This window comes from Danio rerio, chromosome 4 (assembly GCF_052040795.2).
Source record: "Danio rerio strain M-AB ecotype USA chromosome 4, GRCz13ab, whole genome shotgun sequence".
Classification (NCBI taxonomy): Eukaryota; Metazoa; Chordata; class Actinopteri; order Cypriniformes; family Danionidae; genus Danio; species Danio rerio.
In genome coordinates, this window is record NC_141024.2 from 67,730,001 (window position 1) to 67,750,593 (window position 20,593).

Genomic DNA, 20,593 nt, shown 5'->3' on the forward strand with positions numbered 1-20,593 from the left:
AATCCTTTTTTCTGAAAATGCCAGTTTGTCAGCAGATAGTGTTGCCATATAAAGTTGCTGTTTTGCAGTGGCTCTGTGGTCTAAGGGTATGATTCTCACTTAGGGTGCCCTTGATTTGTTAGAGAAAGATTTCTGTCTATCTGACGTCTTGTGAAATTCTCTCAATTTAGTGGCTCATTGGTCTATGGGTATGATTCTCGCTTTGATTGCGGGAGGACCCGGGTTCAATTCCCGGATTAGCCCTTGCAGGTGTAATGTGTTTTACAGGGCATTATGTCTTTTATGTCTTTCGTAAAAACGTCTTTCAAAGAATTCCAGTTTGTCAACAGATAGTGTCGCCCCATAAAATATTTCTTGCATAGTGGCTTGCTGGTTTAAGAGTTTGATTCTCGTTCATGCCATGAGAAATCTTAGGTTCAAATTTCAGTTGAACCTTTACAGTTGTCTTTTGTTTTGTAAGGGCATTGTGGCTTACACAGAGGCCTTTTTCTGAGAATGCCGGTTTGTCGGCAGATAGTGTTGCCATGTAAAGTGGCTGTTTTGCAGTTGCTCGTTGGTCTACGGGCATGATTCTCGCATAAGGTGCGAGAGGTCCCGTTTTCAAATCCTGGACGAACCATTGCAGAAGTCCCGGATCCAAATGAAGCAAAAGCCCTGCTTCAATGTTTGTTAGATAAGGATTTCTGACCATCTGTTGCTTCTGATGTCTTGTGAAATATTCAAGCTTTTGTGGCTCGTTGGTCTGGTGGTATGAATCTCGCTTAGGGTGCGAGTGGTCCCGGGTTAAAATCCCGGACGAGCCCTTGCAGTTATTCTGTTGTTTTACAGGGCATTATGTCTTTCATAAAAAACATTTTTCGAAGAATTCCAGTTTGTCCGCAGATAGTGTCGCCACATAAAACATTCCTTTGCATAGTGGCTTGCTGGTCTAGGAGTATGATTTTCGTTCATGCAATGAAAAATCCCAGATTCAAATTTCGGTTGAGCCCTTACAGTTGTCTGCTGTTTTTTTAAGGTCGTTGTGGCTTACACAGAGGCCTTTTTTCTGAGAATGCCAGTTTGTCAGCAGATAGTGTTGCCATATAAAGTTGCTGTTTTGCAGTGGCTCGGTGGTCTAGGGGTATGATTCTTACTTAGGGTGCCCTTGATTCGTTAGAGAAAGATTTCTGACTATCTGACGCCTTGTGAAATCCTCTCAATTTAGTGGTTCATAGGTCTATGAGTATGATTCTCGCTTCGATTGTGAGAGGTTCAATTCTCGGATGAGCCCTTGCAGGTGTACTGTGTTTTACAGGGCATTATATCTTTCGTAAAAACATCTTTCAAAGAATTCCAATTTGTCAGCAGATAGTGTCGCCACATAAAACATTCCTTTGCATAGTGGCTTGCTGGTCTAGGAGTATGATTCTCGTTCATGCAATGAAAAATCACAGATTAAAACCACCCTGGACATGCCCGATCTGAAAGCTACTCCTGAAGATAACAACACAAGAGATTCAAACAATGGCATCGACAATAATGACACATGGGCAACTGTTGTGGCAAGAAGGAGGAGAAATAAATCAGACACAAGCAAAGAAGGAAGTGGAGAAATACAACAAATGAAAGGTAAAGCAATTGCTGAACGTTTAGAAAATACCCAACAAACAAGTCAAATAAATGAGATGATAAACAAACTGAAAAGTCAAGCTAGATTTCAGCGACAATATAAAAAAAGAAACAACTTTGACATTGACTGTGAAAGATCCTGAAAATATCACCATAACTATGATTATAAAGGCTGTGGAAGATAAGACTGGAATTGGAAAATTGTTTGGACTGAGGAAAAAGTCCAATTTTGACTATGAACTAACTATGGAAAATGAAACGGACTGTGATCACTTAATGGATGGACTAATGATTAACCAACAATTCTGTGAAATATCAAAACTCTGTGCAACTGAGAGAATGGTTTCTTTCTTAAATTTACCCAACTATATTCAAGATAGTGAAATTATCCAAAAGCTTGTGAACTGGGGAGTTTCTCCAATTCTCCCTCTGAGAAGAAGATAATCCAGGAACAACTGTGGCGGATGGAACAAGGTTTATCAGGGTGAAATTTCCAAAAGAAGTCATGAGTCTTCCTTACAATGTAAAGTTTGACACAGAGGAAGGACCAAAATATTTTAGAGTGATACATAATCAGCAGATAAAAACATGCAGATTATGTGGAAGTGCTGAGCATGAAAAAAAAGACTGCCCACAATTTGTGTGTAGAGAATGTCTGGAGCAGGGGCATTTTGCGCGGGACTGTAAAGCCCCACGGTGCCAAGGCTGCAAAAAGACAATATTGTGGTGCAGATGTGAATCGGATGAGGAAGAGACTGGAGTTATGGAAACGAACAAACAAATGGAGAAATCAAGCAATGAAGAACGGGAAGAGGAAGTACAGGAATTACCACCGGATGATTTGAATGAACAAGAAGAGGAGCAGGCCATGAGTGAAGAGGATGAAGGAGATGCAGCAGAGACTGAGGCACAACATCTAATGAAAGACGATGGACACGACATGGAAGAAGAACATGGAGCAGCAGGTGAAAATACAGAAAGCAGAATTGAGAAAGAGGTAAGCGATGATGATGATATTGAAGAAATAAATATTGGGACTAAAGACAGAACAATAGACAGCATAAACAGAAGACGCAGAAAAACTGTACAATTGAATATTCAGCAAGTGCTTAAGAAACAGAAATTACGAAAGGAAGCAAAAGCAAAACTAAAAACTGACAGAACTGATTTACGATTTTAGATCATAAAAAAGACTACAAATGATTGATGGTTTGTTTCATTTGGATTTTCTTTTGTTTGGATAGCTTGTTTTCTTTTATATTTCTAATGAACAACTGATGTTTGGTTTCAATTAATGTAAGAGGGCTGTCATCCAAAGTGAAGTTTAAAAATGTAATTGCTTTAACAGAAAAATGTGATGTTATATGTATACAAGAGACTGGATGGAATGAAAACATTGTTAATGATTTAAAAAAATGTTGGGATGGGGAAATATTGTATAATAATGACCCAAATAAGAAAAAAGGCATGGCAATACTAATTAGAAGGGGAATAGGATATACATTTGATATTTTATTTAAAGATAATTATGGAAGGATTTTAACTATTAAAATTATGAATAAGGATGAAGAAATAACAATATGTAACATACATGCTCCAAATGAAGACTTGGAAAGAGTTACTTTTTTTAAAGATCTAAGTGCTTTAATGAGTGGATGGAATAATGTTATTGTTTTAGGGGATTTTAATACTGTTTTAGAAAGAATAGATGTAGATGATCATATGGTGTATAGAGCAGATGTTGGAAGAAGAGAACTGAAACACATGATTGAAAAACATAAATATGTAGATGTATGGAGAGAGAGAAATAGAGTCAAAAGAGAATACTCAAGAAGGCAGTGGGTGAATACAGTTTTAAAACAAAGTAGATTAGACTATGTTTTATGTACCAGAAATTTAGAATCTTTTATTTCAAATATTTTTTACAAGATTTTTAGCTGTAGTGACCATGATTTTCTGTATGTAATAATGGATTTCAGTGGAGTTGAAAGAGGACCAGGTGTATGGGTGTTTAATACAGAGCTTTTAAAGAATGATTTTTATAAAATTGGAATGGAAAACATGATTATTAATAGTGTGAATGATGAGTTATATGATGAAGAAATAAGTGTGTGGTGGGACAATGTAAAATTAGAGGCCAAAAGATTTTCAATGGAATGTTCAAAGAAAATGCAGAAAGCCAAAAGAGCTAAAGAAAGACAATTAAACAAAGAATGGGAGAATGAAATGGAAAAGATAACAGAAGGAAATATGGATATTAGGAGAATAGTGAAATTAGAAGAGAAACTGAAAAAACTAGAAGAGGAAAAATGTATGGGAGCTAGAATAAGAAGTAAGATGAAAAATACAGTGGAAGGAGAAAGAAGTACAAAGTTCTTTTATGATCTAGAAAAAACACGACAAAAAGCAGATTTGATAAAGAATGTCTCAACAAAAGAGAAAACTGTCAAAGATAAAGAAAGTATTTTAAGAACCGTTAAAGATTTCTATGAAACTTTGTTTAAAGCAAAAGGAGTTCATGAAGAAGATAAGGATTTTTTATTAAATCAAATAAAGGTTAAAGTAAGTGAAGAGGATAAAGAACTGTGTAATGGTGATATAACTGAACATGAGATAAACGAAGCTATAACACAATTAAGTAATGGGAAAAGCCCTGGTTTAGATGGTTTGTCATCCGAATTTTATAAGACTTTTAAAGATGTTTTAATTCCAATTTTAAAAGATCTTTTTATTGCTATTTTTAAAAAAGGACAGTTGAGTGAGAGTATGAAGAAAGGAATGATTAAAATAATTTATAAAAATAAAGGTGATAAAGATGATTTGCAAAATTATAGACCTTTAAGTATGCTTAATACAGATTATAAAATATTAGCAAAGATTTTAGCAAACAGGCTTAAAAAGGTAGTTCCCACTCTTATTACTACTAACCAGGCTTATGGTGTTATAGGAAGAGATATAGCAGACACAGTAACAAGCATCAGAGATTTAATCTGGTACATAAAAGAAAAAAAAGATGAAGGATTTTTATTCAGCATAGATCTAGAAAAGGCTTTTGATAGAGTTGAGCATAGCTATTTATTTGACATAATACAAAAATTTGGCTTTGGTGAGAATTTTATTAAGTGGATAAAATGTTTTTTATACAGATATTTTTAGTTGTTTTAAAATAAATGGATTTTTAACCGACTACATTGAGATTTCTAGATCTATAAGACAAGGATGTCCTTTATCAGCGTTATTATACACATTACTTGCTGAACCATTAGGCTTAGCTATAAATGGAGAAAAGGAAATTAAAGGGTTTAAAATAGAAATCAATAGAACAGAGCAGAAAATTTTCCAGTATGCTGATGATACCACTCTATTTTTAAAAGATTTTAAAAGTGTTGGAAAAGCTATGGAAATATTTGATAAATATTGTCGAGGATCGGGAGCAAAAGTAAATAAAGAAAAAACTGAATATATGAAGATGGGTAAAGTAGACCTTCCACAAGGAAATTGGGAATATAAAGAACAAAAAAATTACATAAAGATCTTAGGCATTACACTGGGATATGATGAAATTAAAACTAGAGAAATAATTTGGGATGAACTTATAAATAAAATGGAAAAAAGATTATGTTTTTGGAAACAGAGAGTGTTGTTTTTAAAAGGAAAAGTACTGGTATTAAATTCTCTTTTTCTATCTAAGATGTGGTATGTTTTAAGTGTTGTTAGTCTACCTACGTGGGTGTATAAGAAAATAAAAACTATGATTTTAAAGTTTTTATGGGATGATAAACCATCTAAAATTGCATATAACACTATCATTGGAAAGGTGGATGAGGGAGGACTAGGACTTATAGATCCATGGATAAGAATGAAAAGCATGAGAATTAAAACATTAAAAAAGTTTTTAAATGAAGACAATATTCCATGGAAAAGCATAATGAGTTATTTTATTAATAAATGTGGACAAATAGGAGATGATTTCTTATGGATGGCATTTAAAGACCGCATGATAAAAAATATTCCTGAGTTTTATAAGGAGTTGTTGAGAACATGGAAATGCTTTTATAATAATATACAAACTGAGATTGAAGGGAGAAAACTTTATTTACAGCAACCCCTATTTTTAAATCAGAACAATAAAAGCAAAAAGCAAATGTTTTATGATAACTGGTATGCAGTGGGTTTTAGAAAAGTAAAAGACATTTTATATGAATAAAAACCTGGGTTTTTACCGACTCAAGCAATAATACATACTCTGGAGGAAATAGAGGATATAGATGATAAAGAAAAAATTGAAGATCAATACAGTTAAGATTAGCATTACCAGATCACTGGATCAAAACTATTGAAGAGAATGAAAAAGAAACTGAAAATAGAAAAATAAAAGTTTTTTTAAAAATGGATGAGGATAAAATTAGTATCAATGATTGTCCTATCAAGATGTTTTATACATGTTTGTGTAATACTGTGTTTAAAAAACCTAAATCAAGAGAATTTTGGGAAAAGTTATTTGAAAACTTTGATACTTCAAACATATGGAAAAATGTAAGATCAATTTTAAAAAGTCCAGCATTGGAAAACTTTGATTTTATGTTAAGACACAACTGCATAATGACAGAGATCATCTTTAAAAAGATTGGGGTATCACAAGATGATTTGTGTAAAGTGTGTTTGGAAAAAAAGGAAGGTGTGTTACACCTATTTTTAAATTGTAAAAAGTTGAGTGATTTTATGAAGATGTTGAAAACAATGGTGTGTAATTTTCTGTATGATGAAAACATTATTTTAGAAGAATGGGATACACTGTTTTTATTTGGTTTTAATGGGAAAACAAAAAATAAGTTTGCTCTTAATTATATGTTGACTCTTGCAAGATTTACAATATGGAAAAGAAGAAATATTATGAAACAAAAGAAAAAAGAAATTCCATTGGTTTTGTTGTATAAACAGATTGTGACTGAGGAAATAATGGTTATATATGACTATTGCAAAATGTATGAAAAGATGGACATTTTTGAAAAATGTATTACAAAAAATAATCCATATATTGTACAAACTTGGACTGGTTTTGAAGTTTTCTTACCTGGAGATTTTTAAATATTTTATCTTTTAAATATTTGTATGTATAAATGTCAAGATTGTTGATGATGTATTTTTTAATAAAGAAAAAAGAAAAAAAAAAAGCTCGAATCTGCTCAGGAGCAAGTGTCTTTCCCACGATTAGATTGCAGCATCTTAACAAAGTCTGCACTGGAAGTCTCTCTCTGCCATTGCTCCTTTTAGCAAGAGCACCCTATTGAAACAGGAACAGTAAAGATTCACAATTAGAGTAGTAATACTCTATAACTGGATTTGAATATAATAACAACAACAATGTGGGGTCTGCTGTGATGGAATCAGTAACTTTCACTCTTTTGTGAAATAACAGTTACCTTGTAATAAGGTTTAAATGCATTGCAGCTGGCTGCCGTTAGGAGAACACTTCAAATGCCTTGAGTAGGGCTCAAATAGAGACAGAACTGTGGTTGACAGGAAGGTGGGAGTGCTTCCTAAGCTGGTATTAAGGAGCTCTCTTTCTTTGTGGAGGAGCTCCAGCAAGGCATGGCTAAATTGAACTGATTTCCCAGAGCTGTTGCGCTACTTGAAACAAGTTGGTGTCGAAACTGCTCAGGGAAAGCTGCTTAGTAAGGTAGCGTGGCCGAGTGGTCTAAGGTGCTGGATTAAGGCTCCAGTCTCTTTGGGAGCGTGGGTTTGAATCCCACCGCTGCCAGGCAGTCCTTTTAGGATGCTTGAGAATGAATCTGAATCGAATCTGCTCAGGAGCAAGTGTCTTTCCCACAATTAGATTGCAGCATCTTAACAAAGTCTGCACTGGAAGTCTCTCTTTGCCATTGCTCCTTTTAGCAAGAGCACCCTATTGAAACAGGAACAGTAAAGATTCACAATTAGAGTAGTAATACTCTATAACTGGATTTGAATATAATAACAACAACAATGTGGGGTCTGCTGTGATGGAATTAGTAACTTTCACTCTTTTGTGAAATAACAGTTACCTTGTAATTAGGTGCTTAAATGCATCGCAGCTGGCTGCCGTAAGGAGAAGACTTTAAATGCCTTGAGGTGTGCTCAAATAGAGACAGAACTGTGGTTGACAGGAAGGCAGGAGTGCTTCCTAAGCTGGTATTAAGGAGGTCTCTTTCTTTGTGGAGGAGCTCCAGCTAGGCATGGCTAAATTGAACTGATTTCCCAGAGCTGTTGCGCTACTTGAAACAAGTTGGTGTCGAAACTGCTCAGGGAAAGCAGCTTTGTAAGGTAGCGTGGCCGAGCGGTCTAAGGCGCTGGATTAAGGCTCCAGTCTCTTCGGGGGTGTGGGTTCGAATCCCACCGCTGCCAGGCAGTTCTTTTAGGATGCTTGAGAATGACCTCTCTGCTTGAGCAAACAGACTTGCGAAGAGATACTGCATGCTTCCGCTCACATCCAAATGTAGACTCCTTGGCCAAAGTTGAAGGGCTTCACTAGGAAGCTCTGCGTCCTCTCTGCTGTTCTGCTTCCGTAAAATTGGGCAGAAAAGGGACCACTGCATAAATTCATCGAGGGTAGCGTGGCCGAGGGGTCTAAGGCGCTGGATTTAGGCTCCAGTCTCTTCGGGGGCGTGGGTTTGAATCCCACCGCTGCCAGGTGTGGTTTTAAACAAGGCCAAACTGCTTGAGTGTGTGTGCATTCTCAGTGAACGCTGGAAGTGAGAGAGTACATTTAAGTTGGCAACTAGTCAGTATAATGTGTTCTTTGAAACTCACAGCAGACTCGTTGGTGTGACAGCAACACATCCCCAAGCTCGAATCTGCTCAGGAGCAAGTGTCTTTCCCACAATTAGATTGCAGCATCTTAACAAAGTCTGCACTGGAAGTCTCTCTTTGCCATTGCTCCTTTTAGCAAGAGCACCCTATTGAAACAGGAACAGTAAAGATTCACAATTAGAGTAGTAATACTCTATAACTGGATTTGAATATAATAACAACAACAATGTGGGGTCTGCTGTGATGGAATCAGTAACTTTCACTCTTTTGTGAAATAACAGTTACCTTGTAATCAGGTTTAAATGCATTGCAGCTGGCTGCCGTTAGGAGAAGACTTCAAATGCCTTGAGTAGGGCTCAAATAGAGACAGAACTGTGGTTGACAGGAAGGTGGGAGTGCTTCCTAAGCTGGTATTAAGGAGCTCTTTTTCTTTGTGGAGGAGCTCCAGCTAGGCATGGCTAAATTGAACTGATTTCCCAGAGCTGTTGCGCTACTTGAAACAAGTTGATGTCGAAACTGCTCAGGGAAAGCAGCTTTGTAAGGTAGCGTGGCCGAGCGGTCTAAGGCGCTGGATTAAGGCTCCAGTCTCTTCGGGGGCGTGGGTTCGAATCCCACCGCTGCCAGGCAGTCCTTTTAGGATGCTTGAGAATGACCTCTCTGCTTGAGCAAACAGACTTGCGAAGAGATACTGCATGCTTCCGCTCACATCCAAATGTAGACTCCTTGGCCAAAGTTGAAGGGCTTCACTAGGAAGCTCTGCGTCCTCTCTGCTGTTCTGCTTCCGTAAAATTGGGCAGAAAATGGACCACGGCATGATTTCATCTAGGGTAGCGTGGCCGAGGGGTCTAAGGCGCTGGATTAAGGCTCCAGTCTCTTCGGGAGCGTGGGTTCGAATCCCACCGCTGCCAGATGTGGTTTTAAACACGGCCAAACTGCTTGAGTGTGTGAGCGCTGGAAGTGAGAGAGTAAATTTAAGTCGTCAACTAGTCAGTATAATGTGTTCTTTGAAACTCACGGCAGACTCGTTGGTGTGACAGCAACACATCCCCAAGCTCGAATCTGCTCAGGAGCAAGTGTCTTTCCCACAATTAGATTGCAGCATCTTAACAAAGTCTGCACTGGAAGTCTCTCTTTGCCATTGCTCCTTTTAGCAAGAGCACCCTATTGAAACAGGAACAGTAAAGATTCACAATTAGAGTAGTAATACTCTATAACTGGATTTGAATATAATAACAACAACAATGTGGGGTCTGCTGTGATGGAATTAGTAACTTTCACTCTTTTGTGAAATAACAGTTACCTTGTAATTAGGTGCTTAAATGCATCGCAGCTGGCTGCCGTAAGGAGAAGACTTTAAATGCCTTGAGGTGTGCTCAAATAGAGACAGAACTGTGGTTGACAGGAAGGCAGGAGTGCTTCCTAAGCTGGTATTAAGGAGGTCTCTTTCTTTGTGGAGGAGCTCCAGCTAGGCATGGCTAAATTGAACTGATTTCCCAGAGCTGTTGCGCTACTTGAAACAAGTTGGTGTCGAAACTGCTCAGGGAAAGCAGCTTTGTAAGGTAGCGTGGCCGAGCGGTCTAAGGCGCTGGATTAAGGCTCCAGTCTCTTCGGGGGTGTGGGTTCGAATCCCACCGCTGCCAGGCAGTTCTTTTAGGATGCTTGAGAATGACCTCTCTGCTTGAGCAAACAGACTTGCGAAGAGATACTGCATGCTTCCGCTCACATCCAAATGTAGACTCCTTGGCCAAAGTTGAAGGGCTTCACTAGGAAGCTCTGCGTCCTCTCTGCTGTTCTGCTTCCGTAAAATTGGGCAGAAAAGGGACCACTGCATAAATTCATCGAGGGTAGCGTGGCCGAGGGGTCTAAGGCGCTGGATTTAGGCTCCAGTCTCTTCGGGGGCGTGGGTTTGAATCCCACCGCTGCCAGGTGTGGTTTTAAACAAGGCCAAACTGCTTGAGTGTGTGTGCATTCTCAGTGAACGCTGGAAGTGAGAGAGTACATTTAAGTTGGCAACTAGTCAGTATAATGTGTTCTTTGAAACTCACAGCAGACTCGTTGGTGTGACAGCAACACATCCCCAAGCTCGAATCTGCTCAGGAGCAAGTGTCTTTCCCACAATTAGATTGCAGCATCTTAACAAAGTCTGCACTGGAAGTCTCTCTTTGCCATTGCTCCTTTTAGCAAGAGCACCCTATTGAAACAGGAACAGTAAAGATTCACAATTAGAGTAGTAATACTCTATAACTGGATTTGAATATAATAACAACAACAATGTGGGGTCTGCTGTGATGGAATCAGTAACTCTCACTCTTTTGTGAAATAACAGTTACCTTGTAATCAGGTTTAAATGCATTGCAGCTGGCTGCCGTTAGGAGAAGACTTCAAATGCCTTGAGTAGGGCTCAAATAGAGACAGAACTGTGGTTGACAGGAAGGTGGGAGTGCTTCCTAAGCTGGTATTAAGGAGCTCTTTTTCTTTGTGGAGGAGCTCCAGCAAGGCATGGCTAAATTGAATTGATTTCCCAGTGCTGTTGTGCTACTTGAAACAAGTTGGTGTCGAAACTGCTCAGGGAAAGCAGCTTTGTAAGGTAGCGTGGCCGAGCGGTCTAAGGCGCTGGATTAAGGCTCCAGTCTCTTCGGGGGTGTGGGTTCGAATCCCACCGCTGCCAGGCAGCCCTTTTAGGATGCTTGAGAATGACCTCTCTGCTTGAGCAAACAGACTTGCGAAGAGATACTGCATGCTTCCGCTCACATCCAAATGTAGACTCCTTGGCCAAAGTTGAAGGGCTTCACTAGGAAGCTCTGCGTCCTCTCTGCTGTTCTGCTTCCGTAAAATTGGGCAGAAAATGGACCACGGCATGATTTCATCTAGGGTAGCGTGGCCGAGGGGTCTAAGGCGCTGGATTAAGGCTCCAGTCTCTTCGGGAGCGTGGGTTCGAATCCCACCGCTGCCAGGTGTGGTTTTAAACAAGGCCAAACTGCTTGAGTGTGTGTGCATTCTCAGTGAACGCTGGAAGTGAGAGAGTACATTTAAGTTGGCAACTAGTCAGTATAATGTGTTCTTTGAAACTCACGGCAGACTCGTTGGTGTGACAGCAACACATCCCCAAGCTCGAATCTGCTCAGGAGCAAGTGTCTTTCCCACAATTAGATTGCAGCATCTTAACAAAGTCTGCACTGGAAGTCTCTCTTTGCCATTGCTCCTTTTAGCAAGAGCACCCTATTGAAACAGGAACAGTAAAGATTCACAATTAGAGTAGTAATACTCTATAACTGGATTTGAATATAATAACAACAACAATGTGGGGTCTGCTGTGATGGAATCAGTAACTTTCACTCTTTTGTGAAATAACAGTTACCTTGTAATCAGGTTTAAATGCATTGCAGCTGGCTGCCGTTAGGAGAAGACTTCAAATGCCTTGAGTAGGGCTCAAATAGAGACAGAACTGTGGTTGACAGGAAGGTGGGAGTGCTTCCTAAGCTGGTATTAAGGAGCTCTTTTTCTTTGTGGAGGAGCTCCAGCTAGGCATGGCTAAATTGAACTGATTTCCCAGAGCTGTTGCGCTACTTGAAACAAGTTGATGTCGAAACTGCTCAGGGAAAGCAGCTTTGTAAGGTAGCGTGGCCGAGCGGTCTAAGGCGCTGGATTAAGGCTCCAGTCTCTTCGGGGGCGTGGGTTCGAATCCCACCGCTGCCAGGCAGTCCTTTTAGGATGCTTGAGAATGACCTCTCTGCTTGAGCAAACAGACTTGCGAAGAGATACTGCATGCTTCCGCTCACATCCAAATGTAGACTCCTTGGCCAAAGTTGAAGAGGCTCTGCGTCCTCTCTGCTGTTCTGCTTCCGTAAAATTGGGCAGAAAATGGACCACTGCATGAATTCATTTAGGGTAGCGTGGCCGAGGGGTCTAAGGCGCTGGATTTAGGCTCCAGTTTCTTCGGGAGCGTGGGTTCGAATCCCACCGCTGCCAGGTGTGGTTTTAAACAAGGCCAAACTGCTTGAGTGTGTGTGCATTCTCAGTGAACGCTGGAAGTGAGAGAGTACATTTAAGTTGGCAACTAGTCAGTATAATGTGTTCTTTGAAACTCACGGCAGACTTGTTGGTGTGACAGCAACACATCCCCAAGCTCGAATCTGCTCAGGAGCAAGTGTCTTTCCCACAATTAGATGTAGCATCTTAACAAAGTCTGCACTGGAAGTCTCTCTTTGCCATTGCTCCTTTTAGCAAGAGCACCCTATTGAAACAGGAACAGTAAAGATTCACAATTAGAGTAGTAATACTCTATAACTGGATTTGAATATAATAACAACAACAATGTGGGGTCTGCTGTGATGGAATCAGTAACTTTCACTCTTTTGTGAAATAACAGTTACCTTGTAATCAGGTGCTTAAATGCATCGCAGCTGGCTGCCGTAAGGAGAAGACTTTAAATGCCTTGAGGTGTGCTCAAATAGAGACAGAACTGTGGTTGACAGGAAGGTGGGAGTGCTTCCTAAGCTGGTATTAAGGAGGTCTCTTTCTTTGTGGAGGAGCTCCAGCTAGGCATGGCTAAATTGAACTGATTTCCCAGAGCTGTTGCGCTACTTGAAACAAGTTGGTGTCGAAACTGCTCAGGGAAAGCAGCTTTGTAAGGTAGCGTGGCCGAGCGGTCTAAGGCGCTGGATTAAGGCTCCAGTCTCTTTGGGGGCGTGGGTTCGAATCCCACTGCTCCCAGGCAGTTCTTTTAGGATGCTTGAGAATGACCTCTCTGCTTGAGCAAACAGACTTGCGAAGAGATACTGCATGCTTCCGCTCACATCCAAATGTAGACTCCTTGGCCAAAGTTGAAAGGCTTCACTAGGAAGCTCTGCGTCCTCTCTGCTGTTCTGCTTCCGTAAAATTGGGCAGAAAAGGGACCACTGCATGAATCGAGGGTAGCGTGGCCGAGGGGTCTAAGGCGCTGGATTTAGGCTCCAGTCTCTTCGGGGGCGTGGGTTCGAATCCCACCGCTTCCAGGTGTGGTTTTAAACAAGGCCAAACTGCTTGAGTGTGTGTGCATTCTCAGTGAACGCTGGAAGTGAGAGAGTACATTTAAGTTGGCAACTAGTCAGTATAATGTGTTCTTTGAAACTCACAGCAGACTCGTTGGTGTGACAGCAACACATCCCCAAGCTCGAATCTGCTCAGGAGCAAGTGTCTTTCCCACAATTAGATTGCAGCATCTTAACAAAGTCTGCACTGGAAGTCTCTCTTTGCCATTGCTCCTTTTAGCAAGAGCACCCTATTGAAACAGGAACAGTAAAGATTCACAATTAGAGTAGTAATACTCTATAACTGGATTTGAATATAATAACAACAACAATGTGGGGTCTGCTGTGATGGAATCAGTAACTTTCACTCTTTTGTGAAATAACAGTTACCTTGTAATCAGGTTTAAATGCATTGCAGCTGGCTGCCGTTAGGAGAAGACTTCAAATGCTTTGAGTAGGGCTCAAATAGAGACAGAACTGTGGTTGACAGGAAGGTGGGAGTGCTTCCTAAGCTGGTATTAAGGAGCTCTTTTTCTTTGTGGAGGAGCTCCAGCTAGGCATGGCTAAATTGAACTGATTTCCCAGAGCTGTTGCGCTACTTGAAACAAGTTGATGTCGAAACTGCTCAGGGAAAGCAGCTTTGTAAGGTAGCGTGGCCGAGCGGTCTAAGGCGCTGGATTAAGGCTCCAGTCTCTTCGGGGGCGTGGGTTCGAATCCCACCGCTGCCAGGCAGTCCTTTTAGGATGCTTGAGAATGACCTCTCTGCTTGAGCAAACAGACTTGCGAAGAGATACTGCATGCTTCCGCTCACATCCAAATGTAGACTCCTTGGCCAAAGTTGAAGGGCTTCACTAGGAAGCTCTGCGTCCTCTCTGCTGTTCTGCTTCCGTAAAATTGGGCAGAAAATGGACCACTGCATGAATTCATCTAGGGTAGCGTGGCCGAGGGGTCTAAGGCGCTGGATTTAGGCTCCAGTCTCTTCGGGGGGTGGGTTCGAATCCCACCGCTGCCAGATGTGGTTTTAAACACGGCCAAACTGCTTGAGTGTGTGAGCATTCGCAGTGAGCGCTGGAAGTGAGAGAGTAAATTTAAGCTGTCAACTAGTCAGTATAATGTGTTCTTTGAAACTCACGGCAGACTCGTTGGTGTGAGAACAACACATCCCCAAGCTCGAATCTGCTCAGGAGCAAGTGTCTTTCCCACGATTAGAGTGCAGCATCTTAACAAAGTCTGCACTGGAAGTCTCTCTCTGCCATTGCTCCTTTTAGCAAGAGCACCCTATTGAAACAGGAACAGTAAAGATTCACAATTAGAGTAGTAATACTCTATAACTGGATTTGAATATAATAACAACAACAATGTGGGGTCTGCTGTGATGGAATCAGTAACTTTCACTCTTTTGTGAAATAACAGTTACCTTGTAATCAGGTGCTTAAATGCATCGCAGCTGGCTGCCGTAAGGAGAAGACTTTAAATGCCTTGAGGTGTGCTCAAATAGAGACAGAACTGTGGTTGACAGGAAGGCGGGAGTGCTTCCTAAGCTGGTATTAAGGAGGTCTCTTTCTTTGTGGAGGAGCTCCAGCTAGGCATGGCTAAATTGAACTGATTTCCCAGAGATGTTGTGCTACTTGAAACAAGTTGGTGTCGAAACTGCTCAGGGAAAGCAGCTTTGTAAGGTAGCGTGGCCGAGCGATCTCTAAGGCGCTGGATAAAGGCTCCAGTCTCTTCGGGGGTGTGGGTTCGAATCCCACCGCTGCCAGGCAGTCCTTTTAGGATGCTTGAGAATGACCTCTCTGCTTGAGCAAACAGACTTGCAAAGTGATACTGCACGCTTCAGCTCACATCCAAATGTAGACTCCTTGGCCAAAGTTGAAGGGCTTCACTAGGAAGCTCTGCGTCCTCTCTGCTGTTCTGCTTCCGTAAAATTGGGCAGAAAAGGGACCACTGCATGAATTCATCGAGGGTAGCGTGGCCGAGGGGTCTAAGGCGCTGGAATTAGGCTCCAGTCTCTTCGGGGGCGTGGGTTCGATGTGGCTGCCAGATGTGGTTTTAAACACGGCCAAACTGCTTGAGTGTGTGAGCGTTCGCAGTGAACGCTGGAAGTGAGAGAGTAAATTTAAGTCGTCAACTAGTCAGTATAATGTGTTCTTTGAAACTCACGGCAGACTCATTGGTGTGAGAGCAACACATCCCCAAGCTCGAATCTGCTCAGGAGCAAGTGTCTTTCCCACGATTAGAGTGCAGCATCTTAACAAAGTCTGCACTGGAAGTCTCTCTCTGCCATTGCTCCTTTTAGCAAGAGCACCCTATTGAAACAGGAACAGTAAAGATTCACAATTAGAGTAGTAATACTCTATAACTGGATTTGAATATAATAACAACAACAATGTGGGGTCTGCTGTGATGGAATCAGTAACTTTCACTCTTTTGTGAAATAACAGTTACCTTGTAATCAGGTGCTTAAATGCATCGCAGCTGGCTGCCGTAAGGAGAAGACTTTAAATGCCTTGAGGTGTGCTCAAATAGAGACAGAACTGTGGTTGACAGGAAGGTGGGAGTGCTTCCTAAGCTGGTATTAAGGAGGTCTCTTTCTTTGTGGAGGAGCTCCAGCTAGGCATGGCTAAATTGAACTGATTTCCCAGAGCTGTTGCGCTACTTGAAACAAGTTGGTGTCGAAACTGCTCAGGGAATGCAGCTTTGTAAGGTAGCGTGGCCGAGCGGTCTAAGGCGCTGGATTAAGGCTCCAGTCTCTTCGGGGGCGTGGGTTCGAATCCCACTGCTGCCAGGCAGTCCTTTTAGGATGCATGAGAATGACCTCTCTGCTTGAGCAAACAGACTTGCAAAGAGATACTGCATGCTTCCACTCACATCCAAATGTAGACTCCTTGGCCAAAGTTGAAGGGCTTCACTAGGAAGCTCTGCGTCTTCTCTGCTGTTCTGCTTCCGTAAAATTAGGCAGAAAAGGGACCACTGCATAGATACATCTAGGGTAGCGTGGCCGAGGGGTCTAATGTGCTGGATTTAGACTCCAGTCTCTTCGGCGGTGTGGGTTTGAATCCCACCACTGCCTGATGTGGTTTTAAACAAGGCCAAACTGCTTGAGTGTGTGTGCATTCTCAGCGAACGCTGGAAGTGAGAGAGTACATTTAAGTTGGCAACTAGTCAGTATAATGTGTTCTTTGGAACTCACGGCAGACTCGTTGGTGTGACAGCAACACATCCCCAAGCTCGAATCTGCTCAGGAGCAAGTGTCTTTCTCACGATTAGATTGCAGCATCTTAAAGTCTGCACTGGAAGTCTCTCTCTGCCATTGCTCCTTTTAGCAAAAGCACCCTATTGAAACAGGAACAGTAAAGATTCACAATTAGAGTAGTAATACTCTATAACTATATTTGAATATAATAACAACAACAATGTGGGGTCTGCTGTGATGGAATCAGTAACTTTCACTCTTTTGTGAAATAACAGTTACCTTGTAATCAGGTGCTTAAATGCATCGCAGCTGGCTGCCGTTTGGAGAAGACTTCAAATGCCTTGAGGTGTGCTCAAATAGAGACAGAACTGTGGTTGACAGGAAGGTGGGAGTGCTTCCTAAGCTGGTATTAAGGAGCTCTCTTTCTTTGTGGAGGAGCTCCAGCAAGGCATGGCCAAATTGAACTCATTTCCCAGAGCTGTTGCGCTACTTGAAACAAGTTGGTGTCGAAACTGCTCAGGGAAAGCAGCTTTGTAAGGTAGCGTGGCCGAGTGGTCTAAGGCGCTGGATTAAGGCTTCAATCTCTTTGGTGGTGTGGGTTTGAATCCCACCGCTGCCAGGCAGTCCTTTTAGGATGCTTGAGAATGACCTCTCTGCTTGAGCAAACAGACTTGCAAAATGATACTGCATGCTTCTGCTTGGATCGGTCTAATGCGCCGGATTTAGGCTCCTGTCTCTTCGGGGGCGTGGGTTCGAATCCCACAGCTGCCAGATGTGGTTTTAAACATGGCCAAACTGCTTGAGTGTGTGTGTGAGTCTTAGTGAACGCTGGAAATGAGAGAGTACATTTAAGTTGGCAACTAGTCAGTATAATGTGTTCTTTGAAACTCACGGCAGACTTGTCGGTGTGACAGCAACACATCCCCAAGCTCGAATATGCTCAGGAGCAAGTGTCTTTCCCACGATTAGATTGCAGCATCTTAACAAAGTCTGCACTGGAAGTCTCTCTCTGCCATTGCTCCTTTTAGCAAGAGCACACTGTTGAAACAGGAACAGTAAAGATTCACAATTACAGTAGTAATACAGTGGGGAATAAACCAGAGTCAAGAGATGCGTTGATTATGTGAGTCAGTGTTGGTATGACTTTCTGACACAGAAATGAAAATAGCCTCACCATTTACTTTCCTTCACTAAATAAGGTATAGTGATAAAAATGCTGGCTTACTTTGTGTTCCAGAAGACAGGAAATGTTTAAAACCCAATGATGGAGAGTAAATGGTAAGCTCATTTTCATATTTAGGGTAAACATCCATTTCATGCTTGCCACTTTAAGCCTTTATACTAAAGTTCACTTTTTTGTTCTTTTTTGAAGACCTGATAGTGCTGAAAGAACAGACACATCAATGGAATGAAATGGAAGAGAAACAACAAGAAATAACGACTGATGAAAAACCCACACTCACTAAAAAGACTTTATCACGTGGAAGATCTCGGAAATCCAAGTCTAGGTGTAATTACAGCTGTAAACAGAGTAGAAAGAGTTTCTGTCAAAAGCCAAACCTTGATGTTCACACTAGAAAGAAACCTTACACCTGCAAACAGTGTGGAAAAAGCTTCTATAATACAGGAAACTGAACAGTGCACATGAGAATTCACACTGGAGAGAGGCCGTACACATGCCAACAGTGTGGAAAAAGCTTCTATTCTACAGGAAACTTGGCAGTGCACAGAAGAATTCACTCTGGGGAGAGGCTCTACTCTTGCCCTCAGTGTGGAAAGAGTTGTAAGCAAAATGGCAATCTTGAAACCCACATGAGAACTCACAATGGAGAGAGAAGCTTTATTTGCACACAGTGTAGGAAAGGTTTTTCTCAAAAACAAAACCTTATCATCCACATGAGGATTCACACTGGAGAGAAACCTTACACATGCACAGAGTGTGGTAAAAGTTTCCCACATACAGGCTCACTCAAACACCACATGATAAGTCACACCGGACAGAAGCCGTTTGCATGTGCTCATTGTGGAAAGAGCTTTACAACCAAAGCTAGCCTCATGAACCACATGAATGGTCACACTGGAACCACATGTGATCATTGTGGAAAGAGTCTCACATGCAAAGACTCCATTAAGCAACACATGAAGACTCACTTAGGAGAGCGTTTTCGATGCAGTGAGTGTGGAAAGGTCTTTAAACATAAAAGAAGCCTCATCAATCACATGAAGCTTCACAATGGAGAGAAAAAATGAGGCCTTGTCCAGCGGAGCTTAAGGCTTTCCCGGGATAGCATCTCGGGACAAGTGTAAACTCTTGAATACATCTCAAGTTACTGGAATGAAACCCTTTGAACCTGAAGATTTAAACTCAATAACTGAAGAGGGGTGAAGATGTACCAGATTGTGAGAGTTTCTACAGGGCTGCAATGAAACAAAATAACTCTATATGTGTTTCAAGTTATTATGAACTGAGAACCAAATTTGTGCACATTGCACACTGCAATCAAATGATCGGCTCTGAAAAGAGAATTAGAAAGATTAGGGAGGAGAAAATGTTTGGGGAGATGCAGAGAAAACTGTCCTACACTCTTAGATTGTGTTTTTGATCGTTCACACTGTTTGATTTTTACTCCCTTGAACAAACAGATTTGCCTCCAATTTTGGGCGTTTGTCTGCAGTTTCACAAAACTTGTTGGTGAATAAAAGTTGGCCGGTGTGAACTTGCAGTGACAGTGAGAGACTGATGCAGACTCCATAAAGCCCTGTTCAGACTACACAATGCCATTTGCCAGTTACCACAGATCAGATTTGTGTCAGATTATGAGATTTTGACTTGAGCAAATCTTGATGTGTTGTGGGTACAAATGAAGACTTTGGTTTCAAAACACTACACATTTATTTTGATGAACTGATTTTAGAAAATAAAAAAGTTTTCCTCTTGAAGACAATTAAACTTTCTGTAGACAACTGGTTTCCTTTGAAGAAATGTTCATGTGAAAACTCCCACATTACTACAAATAAATCTGTGTATGGGAAACCCAGTGTCTCTATTGTGAATGAGAATATGAGTGATTTGTTAGCTTACATGCTAATTCCAGGACTTAACAGACTACTGAAGGACTTCAGCTATTTGTAAATTCCAATTATTATTAATATGCAATACATATTGTACTGCTCATGTGGACTGATAGATTATATTGTATGCTGTAATAGTATATATATATATATATATATATATATATATATATATATATATATATATATATATATACTATTACTAACCAGCAATGATAGGTGAGCAAAATAAAAATTGAAAGAGGATACTTTTATTTGACCTTTCATGAGTCTAATAATCTCAAAGTCACACTTTAAGAGAAGGTCCAAAAACCTGCATTTACAAATGAAGAATGTTTTGCAAAGCATAAAAGGTTGTTAACCAGGTAATGCTGTGTACAATTTGTATTAGTTACACCAAATTTAACTTGTTTATTGTAAAAAGGGTTTACATGGATATTGACATGAGACATTCTGTATTATGCACTATGTATTATGAGTCATGAGTAGGGCCAGACAGAATCTGTCGACGTTTTTTGCTATTTCTGCAAAGAATATTGATAAAAATCTGTTAATTTCTGCCGAAATATTTTGGGAGTATCATAACTAAATCCTAAATATGTGAAACAAAGAATATTATCTTTTAAACTTTTATTTAATGTTTAAAATGCAAATCCAATTAGATTCACTTAATCTGGTAAACAAAGCAAGTCTCTCGTATAATATTTCTACTAAAAGACAGAAAATATTACTGTACAAACTGCATTGTACATAAATCAGATAAACATTTTTATATTAGTCAATAGAATATTACTGTTATTAATTTAAAAAGTGAATAAATATATATTTACACACATTTACTCAAATTAAATAGAATTAATGATGGGCTAAAAATCTGCAGAAAATCTGTGGAATTCTGCGCGTGACATTATGTATTATGAGT

At 40.6% G+C, this 20,593-nt stretch overlaps 2 protein-coding genes, 1 long non-coding RNA gene, 16 other non-coding genes and 1 pseudogene across 25 annotated transcripts in view; 18 read left to right on the forward strand and 2 right to left on the reverse strand.

Annotated features, from left to right (window-relative positions):
* LOC148682349 (uncharacterized) overlaps positions 1–20,593 on the forward strand; it is a 771,506-nt gene that overhangs the window by 559,728 nt on the left and 191,185 nt on the right. The window lies entirely within an intron of this gene.
* Positions 1–20,593, reverse strand: part of LOC137490983 (uncharacterized) — a 471,679-nt gene that overhangs the window by 438,180 nt on the left and 12,906 nt on the right. The gene's annotated exons all lie outside the window — the stretch shown is intronic.
* LOC147845236 (uncharacterized) overlaps positions 1–20,593 on the reverse strand; it is a 934,973-nt gene that overhangs the window by 31,873 nt on the left and 882,507 nt on the right. The gene's annotated exons all lie outside the window — the stretch shown is intronic.
* On the forward strand, positions 7,288–7,369 carry trnal-aag (transfer RNA leucine (anticodon AAG)). Its single transcript has one exon. It is a non-coding gene; the product is annotated as a tRNA-Leu (tRNA).
* On the forward strand, positions 7,911–7,992 carry trnal-aag (transfer RNA leucine (anticodon AAG)). Its single transcript has one exon. It is a non-coding gene; the product is annotated as a tRNA-Leu (tRNA).
* On the forward strand, positions 8,196–8,277 carry trnal-uag (transfer RNA leucine (anticodon UAG)). Its single transcript has one exon. It is a non-coding gene; the product is annotated as a tRNA-Leu (tRNA).
* Positions 8,939–9,020, forward strand: trnal-aag (transfer RNA leucine (anticodon AAG)). The gene has a single exon. It is a non-coding gene; the product is annotated as a tRNA-Leu (tRNA).
* On the forward strand, positions 9,224–9,305 carry trnal-aag (transfer RNA leucine (anticodon AAG)). Its single transcript has one exon. It is a non-coding gene; the product is annotated as a tRNA-Leu (tRNA).
* trnal-aag (transfer RNA leucine (anticodon AAG)) lies at positions 9,956–10,037 on the forward strand. Its single transcript has one exon. It is a non-coding gene; the product is annotated as a tRNA-Leu (tRNA).
* Positions 10,241–10,322, forward strand: trnal-aag (transfer RNA leucine (anticodon AAG)). The gene has a single exon. It is a non-coding gene; the product is annotated as a tRNA-Leu (tRNA).
* trnal-aag (transfer RNA leucine (anticodon AAG)) lies at positions 10,984–11,065 on the forward strand. The gene has a single exon. It is a non-coding gene; the product is annotated as a tRNA-Leu (tRNA).
* trnal-uag (transfer RNA leucine (anticodon UAG)) lies at positions 11,269–11,350 on the forward strand. Its single transcript has one exon. It is a non-coding gene; the product is annotated as a tRNA-Leu (tRNA).
* On the forward strand, positions 12,012–12,093 carry trnal-aag (transfer RNA leucine (anticodon AAG)). Its single transcript has one exon. It is a non-coding gene; the product is annotated as a tRNA-Leu (tRNA).
* On the forward strand, positions 12,285–12,366 carry trnal-uag (transfer RNA leucine (anticodon UAG)). Its single transcript has one exon. It is a non-coding gene; the product is annotated as a tRNA-Leu (tRNA).
* Positions 13,029–13,110, forward strand: trnal-aag (transfer RNA leucine (anticodon AAG)). The gene has a single exon. It is a non-coding gene; the product is annotated as a tRNA-Leu (tRNA).
* On the forward strand, positions 13,310–13,391 carry trnal-uag (transfer RNA leucine (anticodon UAG)). The gene has a single exon. It is a non-coding gene; the product is annotated as a tRNA-Leu (tRNA).
* On the forward strand, positions 14,053–14,134 carry trnal-aag (transfer RNA leucine (anticodon AAG)). Its single transcript has one exon. It is a non-coding gene; the product is annotated as a tRNA-Leu (tRNA).
* On the forward strand, positions 14,338–14,418 carry trnal-uag (transfer RNA leucine (anticodon UAG)). Its single transcript has one exon. It is a non-coding gene; the product is annotated as a tRNA-Leu (tRNA).
* On the forward strand, positions 16,110–16,191 carry trnal-aag (transfer RNA leucine (anticodon AAG)). The gene has a single exon. It is a non-coding gene; the product is annotated as a tRNA-Leu (tRNA).
* Positions 17,903–19,501, forward strand: LOC101886524 (uncharacterized; annotated as a pseudogene).